General features: G+C 38.5%; 1 pseudogene; it reads left to right on the top strand.

Annotated features, from left to right (window-relative positions):
• Window positions 1-541: 541 nt before the first annotated feature.
• On the top strand, window positions 542-1,570 carry LOC101835273 (annotated as a pseudogene).
• The last annotated feature ends 6,575 nt before the right edge of the window (window positions 1,571-8,145 follow it).

Below are 8,145 nucleotides of genomic sequence, written 5' to 3'. Positions count from 1 at the left end.
CTTAAGCTCTCCCTTTCATCATTATTACAAACATGTCTCTCACGGGTTGACTGCAAAGATCCTAATCCTATCACTTTGCCTGATCTCCAAAAATTTTGATATGTAAATCTGGGTAGAGGCATTCATGATCTTGCGACTCTTATATTAGACACACTTGCAAAATCACCACTGTATAGACAGCAGTGGGCTTCTATTGGTTTTAGGAGTGACTAGAGGCCTTCATTTATGGCTCCAATACAGATTTTGAATTCTTAGGCAGCTGACCATGGTGAAACAATCCTTGAAAAAAATTCCTAGGCATTGCTGTGCTAGCATAGTGTCCCAGAGATGTTCTTAGCTCAAGACAAATTATTCAAAACCAACTTCATTCTTTCATACTCTTGAGCTTGATGGGCGTGGCCTGATCAATTCCCATAATGCTGTTAAGGCATTTTTTCTAAAGATTTCAATGCAAAATGCTTGATTTCTTTATAATAACACTGATATCTTCAGAAACCATGCCTTCCTTAGTTTCAAATTTATCCTCTAGTTTGTGATCAAAATGAAAGATTTTCAAAACCATTTTGCTGATTTTTACTCCCATGTTTCACTGGAACTGCGAAAGTATCACCAGAGGGTGCTGTGTATTGACATTGATATTTAACATAGCGATTGTGTGGAAGATGCCTTCTATATCACAGACAGGGTCATGACTGTGTCCTTTCAAAAATATGGAGAGTACTTCCCAGGAATTGGAACCCTAGGGATTATTGGGGCTGGCAAAGGCAAGTACTATGATGTTAACAACACTCTTTGAGATGGGATTGATACTGAGTCTTATGAAGACATTTTCAAGCCACTCATGTCCAAAGTAATAGAGATGTTCTAGCCTAGTGCAATGCTCTCACAGTGTGGCTTAGATCCCTTATCTGGAGACCGACTAGGTTGCTTCAATCTGACCATCTAAGGGCATGCCAAGTGTGCAGAGTTTGTCAACAATTTCAATATGTCTATGCTAATGCTGGGAGGAGGTGGATATACCATCCATAATGTTGCTCGGTGCTGAACTTATGAAACAGCTGTGGCCCTGGAAATGGAGATTCTATAGAATGGAGATTCTATAGAGCTACTATACAATTACTATTTTGAATACTTTGGATCAGACTTCAAGCTTCACATCAGCCCTTTCAATATGACCAACGAGAATACTAATGAATACCTGGAGAAAATCAAGCAGAAGCTCTTTGAGAAGTTGAGAATGCTGCCCCATGCACCTGGCATCCAAATGCAGGCAATATCTGTGGATGCCATCCCAGAGGAGAGTGGTGATGATGATGAAGACCCTGACAAACGCATCTCCATCTGCTCTTCTGACAAACTAGTTGCCTGTGAGGAAGAATTCTCCGACTCAGATGAGGTGGAAGAAGGAGGTCGCAAGAACTCTTCTAACTTCAAAAAAGCCAAAAGAGTCAAAACAGAGGATGAAAAAGAGAAAGATCCAGAAGAGAAAAAAGGATTCACCGAAGAGGAGAAAACCAAGGAAGAGAAGCTAGAAGCCAAAGGGATCAAAGAAGAGGTCAAGCTAGCCTGAGCAAGACCTATGGCTCTGGCCTCTCCTCAAGTTCCCCACTTCTCCCCAATCTCAGATTTTGTTTTCTATTCCTCAGTGCATTTATATAAAATATAACAAATATAATGTCCCCAGGGACTAGATAGGAACCAGGGACCAGAGCCCAGTCTAGTGGTGCTGGGGGAGCTCTTTCCAAAGACACCTTGTCCATCCTGCTCAGGTCTTAGTTTTGAACCATGTAGGGTGAAAAGAAAACAACCAGAATTCAAAATCCTGAACTGCTAAGTGCCTGCTTTAGGAACTCTGTTAAGATGCCCTTATTAAGCTTTCTAGAAGGGGTAACTGGGTCTTCTGGGACCTCTTATTTTCAAGCTTAGGTATTTTCAGCCATTTTTAGATTGGTTCTGTTTATACCTTACTACTGGACTCAGGCAAGCAGGAAAACTCCCATTGCCCTGTCTTTCCCAAACTCTGCAGTTGGAGGGGTTAGCCTAGCTTCCTTTTTGAGATATTCCACTTTGAGAGACTCTTTATAATAAACAACACATTTTTTAAAAAGTCAATGTCAGGCCTATGAACTTACACGTTTCAGTAAAACACACCGATCTTTTAAAATTAATTTTTTAAAATTTCATTTTACAATCCAACCAAAGTTCTTCCTCCTATCCCCTCCTCTTGCCCCGATCACATCCTCCCCCCAGCCCACACTCCATCCACTCCTCCCAACAGGTAAGGGCTCCTATGAGGAGTTAGCAATGTCTGGCATATTGAGTTGTGGCAAGACCAAGCCCCTACCTCCTGAATTAAGGCTGAGTTTGGCATCTCCTCATAGGGAATGAGCTCCAACAAGATAGCTCATGCACTAGCAATAGATCCTGGTCCTACTGCCAGGGGCTCCTCAGACAGTCCAAGCTTCATGGACTGTGTCCCACATATGGAGTCTCCACAGCTATCAGTGCAGTGTATATGAGTTTCCAGGAGCTTGGTTCAGTTGTCTTTGTAGATTTCTTCATCATGATCTTGACCTACCTTGCTCATGTATTCCCTCCTGCCTTTCTTCAATTAGATTCCCAGAGCTCGGCCTGGTTCTTGATTGTGGATCTCTGCTTCTGGTTCCATCAATTACTGGAAAAGGCTCTATGATGGTAGTTTATGATGGTAGTTGAGGCTTTCACCAGTGTGATTACAGGGGCTGGAGAGATGACTCAGTCTTTAAAGGTTAGGCTCAAAACCAAAAATACACTGATCTTTAATCCCTATACCTCAGCAACCTCTCTGAAGCTTGTCCATTCATTACAGGCAGACTGTAGATGAGAAACGGTGTTATAGAATGTTTTATATAGTAAGGCATTCATTTTTAAATATAATTTTAGTGTTACATTAGGTGAAAAATAAAAGATAATTTCAATTTCTCTTATTATGCTTTATGACATTTGATTTAATGTCTTAATCATTTTGTACCTGTTTTACTTTGCTGGTAAAATAGAGTTAACAATGAATTCTGTCTTGATTGCTATGAAAACAGAACAAATATAATGAATGTAAATGAAAGGTGTAATAACAATTGTAATAACTGCTCATTGATTATGTGATAACAACTCTCTAAGCGGAATATGATAGCTCATTCTTTTTTCTGTGCTAGGGATGGACACAAGGCTCTCATGTACACTATCCATGTGCTCTATTGCTGAGCTACTACTCAGTCAATTTTCCCTTATAAAGATGGTAATATTGTGGCAGTACTGGAACTTGAGGTAGAGTCTGCCTGATGCAACCAAAATGTCACATTGCCTTTTATGTATTAGCATGCTGTTGTTTACTGGTATTATCTATACTATGTTTACTTTACAAGCTATGTAAAGATATTTGACCTCAAGTTCAGGTGCCAAGAAAAATAATGGGATTAAAAGTTTAAATTCCATTTAAATTATCTATAAACCTGAAGGAGAAGTCAATACTTAGAATTTTCAAGAAGACCTCCTTTTCATCCCTACCCAGTCTCATATGTCCTTAATATAATGGTGCATATTAAAGTCTACTCCAGAAATGACCTTTCCATAATTGTCTACTATAAAATATATGTTTGTAGATACAGAAAATTTGGCTTCCTGTTTATTTTGACTGCATTATTAATTGACAAAAGACACAGTAGCTTCCAAATGGAAAATCATTACAGAATATATCCTAACAAAGAAAACAATATAAAGAATCAAGAAATACAAAGAGTTTTTTTTAATTTTTATTTTTTAAGAACACAGGCAAGATAGAGGCGACTCTTGACCCAACTAACCAAAGGAAATAAAGATGTAAGGAAACTGAAACAGTAATAAAAACAATTCTATTAATAAAATAACCCAGGCTCAGATGGAATCTCAGAAGAATTCTATTAGACATTCAATGAAGATCTATGCTCAGTGTTTCTTAAATTACTCTAAAACTTAGAGACAGAAGGAATGCTTACAAAGTCACTTAAAGAAGCCAGTATTACTATAATGCCCAAACCAAGTTAAAAGAAAAACAAAACACTACTACCTGCAAAGAAAAGTATAGGCAAATAAATGTATCTGATGAACACAGATGCAAAACTACTTAATAATATTTTCAAAGTGAGTCAGGCATGGTGGTGCACACCTTTAATCCTAGCACTCAGTAGGGCAGAGGTAGACAAATCTACAAAGTGAGTTCTAGGCCAACTAGGGCAGTTACATAGAGAAACCCTGTCTTAAAATATATATTATATATATATATATATTCAAATATGCATATGTTCAATATAAATATATATTAAAAGGGAATCCAAGCATATATAAAAATATTATCCAACAACATCTTTAGGTTTACTCCATAAATTCAGGGATCCTTCAATATATATAATTTTAAAATGTGATGAGTGGACTTAAAGGCAAAAATCATATTATCCACTCAATAGATGTAGAAAAGGCCTTTGACCAAAAAATCTATCATTCTTTTATAATAAAAGTCTTAGAGAGAATGAGACTGGAGGGAAAACACCTCAACAAAACAAAGGCTATATGTGAGAAACCCACAACCAACATCATCTTAAAAATCTCAAAACCATTCCACTAAAATTAGAAACTACACAGCGTTGTCCATTATCTCCACTTTTTTTCTTTCATTAATTTTAATTTTTAAATTTAAATTAGAAACAAGGTTGCTTCACATATCAGTTCCAGGTCCCTCTCCCTTTGCCTCCCCTCATCCCATGCCATCCCACCAACCCCTCCAATAACCCCTCATTTCCCCAGGGAGGGTGAGGCCCTCCATGGGGGTGTCCATATTCTGTCATTTCATCCAGGGCAGGGCCTAGACCCTCCCCCAAAAGTCCAGGGTGAGAGATCATCTCTCATTGTTGGATGGGCGCCCAAAGATCATTTGTATAACCGGGATAAATACTGATCTACTACCCAAGGCTCAATAGATTACCTAGGCCTCCTCACTGACACCCACGTTCTACGACGTTCATAGCAGGATTATTTGTAATAGCCAGAACTTGGAAGCAACCTAGATGCCCCTCAACCGAAGAGTGGATAGAGAAAATGTGGTACATTTACACAATGGAGTACTACTCAGCAGAAAAAAACAATGGAATCCTGAAATTTGCAGGCAAATGGATGGCACTAGAAGAAACCATCCTGCAGGAGGTAACCCAGTCACAAAAAGAGAAACATAGCATGTACTCTCTCATATATGGATTTTAGACATAGATCTGGGGAATGCCAGCCTACAATCCCATGACCAGAGAGTCTGGGAAACAGAACCTTCTGATGGAAGCAGAGGCAGACTCCCACAGCTAAACACTGAGCTGAACTCAAGGAATCCATTGACAGAGAGGGAGGACAGATGAGCAAAGGGGTTAAGACTGGGTTATGATTGGGCTGGTTTAACCCCCAGAAACAGCTGACCTGACAAGAGTTAGCTCTTGAATCCCAGACTGATGGCTGGGATTCCAGCATGGGACTGATCCACTCTTTTTCAAAATAGTGTTTGAGGCAGTAGCTATAAGGCAAGAGAAGGAAATCAAAGGTGGTATACAAATAGGAAAAGAAGTCAAGTTGTTGCTATTTGCAAGATGATATAATTTTATGCATAAGGAATTCCCAAAATTCACAGTAAATCTTGAATAAATGATCAATAGTTTCAGCAATGTGAAAAGATGCAAAATTTACTTACAAAAATCTGCCTTGCCCAGCCCATTGTGGGTGGTGCCAACCCTGGGTGGTGGTCCTGGGTTCTATAGGAAGGCAGGCTGAACAAACCATGAAGAATGATCCAGTAAGCATCACCCCTCCATGTCTTAGTATCAGCTCCTGAACCCAGGTTCCTGCTCTGGAGTTCCTGTTCTGACTTCCTTTGATGATGAACGGTGATGCCAGTCATAAACTGAGTAATCTCTTTCTTCCCCCTGCAAAAAACAAAACAAAACAAAACGAATCATCAACAAGCACACTAGGTTATACAAATACTCTCATTCTCAATAACATCAAAGGAAATAAAATATGAATAAACCTAACAAAGCAGGCAAAAGGCTTCTAAAATTAAAAATTTAAATATCAGAAGGATGACATTAGAAAATGGAATGACCTCTCATGATCATGGATTTGTAGAACTGATATTGCAAATTAACAATTCTACCAAATGTTATCTACAGATTAACTGCAATCCCAATCAAAATCCTGAAAGGATTCTTCACAAGAATAAAAAATAAAAGAAATGCATATATTTATAGTCTAAACAATTCTGAGAAAAAGGAATAATGCTGGAGTGATGGTCATTACATTATATCATAGAACTATAGAAATAGAAACATAATAATACTGGCACAATGGAACAAAATAGAAGACCCAAGTGTAAGTGCTTTTAACTACAGCCATCTGATATTTTTTTCCAATATATTTTTTACTGAAATTAGAAACAAGCTTGCTTCACGTGTCAATCCCAGCTCCCTCTCCCACCCCTCCTCCCTTGCCCCTCCATCAGCCCTCCAGACCCCAACCAGTCCCCACACCATTACCTAGGGAGGGTGAGGCCCTCCATGGGGGATCTCCAGAGTCTGTCATTTCATCCATGACAGGGTCTAGGCCCTCCTCCATGTGTCCAGGCTGAGATAGCATCCCTCCATGTGGAATGAACTCTCAAAGTTCATTCATACACCATGGTAAACACTGATCTACTACCAAAGGCCCCAGAGATTTCTGAGGCCTCTTCACTGACACTACATTCAGGGGGTCTGGATTAGTCCCCTGTTGCCTCTCAGTCATCAGTCTGGGGCCCAAAAGCTCCCCTTTGTCCGTTCAGCTGTTTGTCCGTTCAGTGGGAGAGAGGAAATGAGGAGAGGGAGAGGGAACTGGGATTGACATGCAAAACAAGCCTGTTTCTAATTTAAATTTTTAAAAAAGAAAGAAAATGTCTTTGGATCTAAGGAGTACATATCAAAAGAAGTTACATGCATTGCTGAAAATATTTCAAAAAGTATCCATTGTGGTTGAAAATTAGTCAGTTGTAAAATAAAATTACCTTGAATTTTCAAGAATGCCTAAGGTCAAGAATACTTGAAAACAAATTGTGGTGGCTATATGAGGAAAGAAAAACATTTACTCACTCTTGGTGATTATAGTGCAGTGTCAGGCTGTAAATAAGTATGGCAAATCCTCAAAAATTAAAATATAAAAATATAAATTTACCACATGATCCAGCTATACCACTCCTTGTCATATATTCAAAGGATATAACATCCTACTCCACGAATATTCAATTGTTCAGCCATATTCATTGCAACTCTCTTCAAAACAGCTAGGGAATGGAAACAACTTAAATATCCTTCAATTTATTAATGGGTAATGAAACTATGGTACAAATACACAATAGAATACGATTTACATATAAAGAAAAATGAAGACATGAAAATTTTTGGTAAATGGATAGAACCAGAAAATATGTTGAGTGAGGTAATTCAGATCCAGAGAAAGCAACACTACAAAGTCTCTAACATTTGTGTTTCTTAGCTTCATATCTTCAAATATGAACATACAACCTGGAGTAATCAAGAAACCAGGAAAGTCAAAAGGGTTCATGGATGGGATATAGTAAGGAGAGCTTTGAAGAGATGACTATCAGAGTGGGATGCTATGAATGAGGGAATGGGAAATACAGACAGGGGACTTTAGCTTGAGAGGCAGGAATAATACATACAGAGAAGGAGGAATAAACAACACTAAAATATTTTAAAAAGTCATATGCAAACATTATTTTATGTTTGTTTAAAACACAGACATATACAGACATGATATACTCATATGATTTAAATGAAGTTATACTACTTGGGGTGACAAATGCTCCCACAAAGGGCCATATACTGGCAGGCTAGAGGATATTTGAATTGTTGGTGTAGTGATTCAAAGTAACTTCCAAACCAATATAGGCTATTGCTTTTACCCATGATTGTCCATCAGAATCTTCTGACCATTAGTGTTTATTTCTCAAGATACTACACATCTTGAACACAGGAATTGGAGGAACTGAAGTGGATGTGACTCTGAGGCCTCCCTGAAGACTATCTTCCATAGTAGTGGAAGTTG

This window comes from Mesocricetus auratus, unplaced genomic scaffold (genome assembly GCF_017639785.1).
Source record: "Mesocricetus auratus isolate SY011 unplaced genomic scaffold, BCM_Maur_2.0 Super-Scaffold_100003, whole genome shotgun sequence".
Taxonomy (NCBI): domain Eukaryota; kingdom Metazoa; phylum Chordata; class Mammalia; order Rodentia; family Cricetidae; genus Mesocricetus; species Mesocricetus auratus.
Note: the sequence above shows the minus strand (reverse complement) of the source record. Positions and strands in the feature narration are given on the sequence as shown.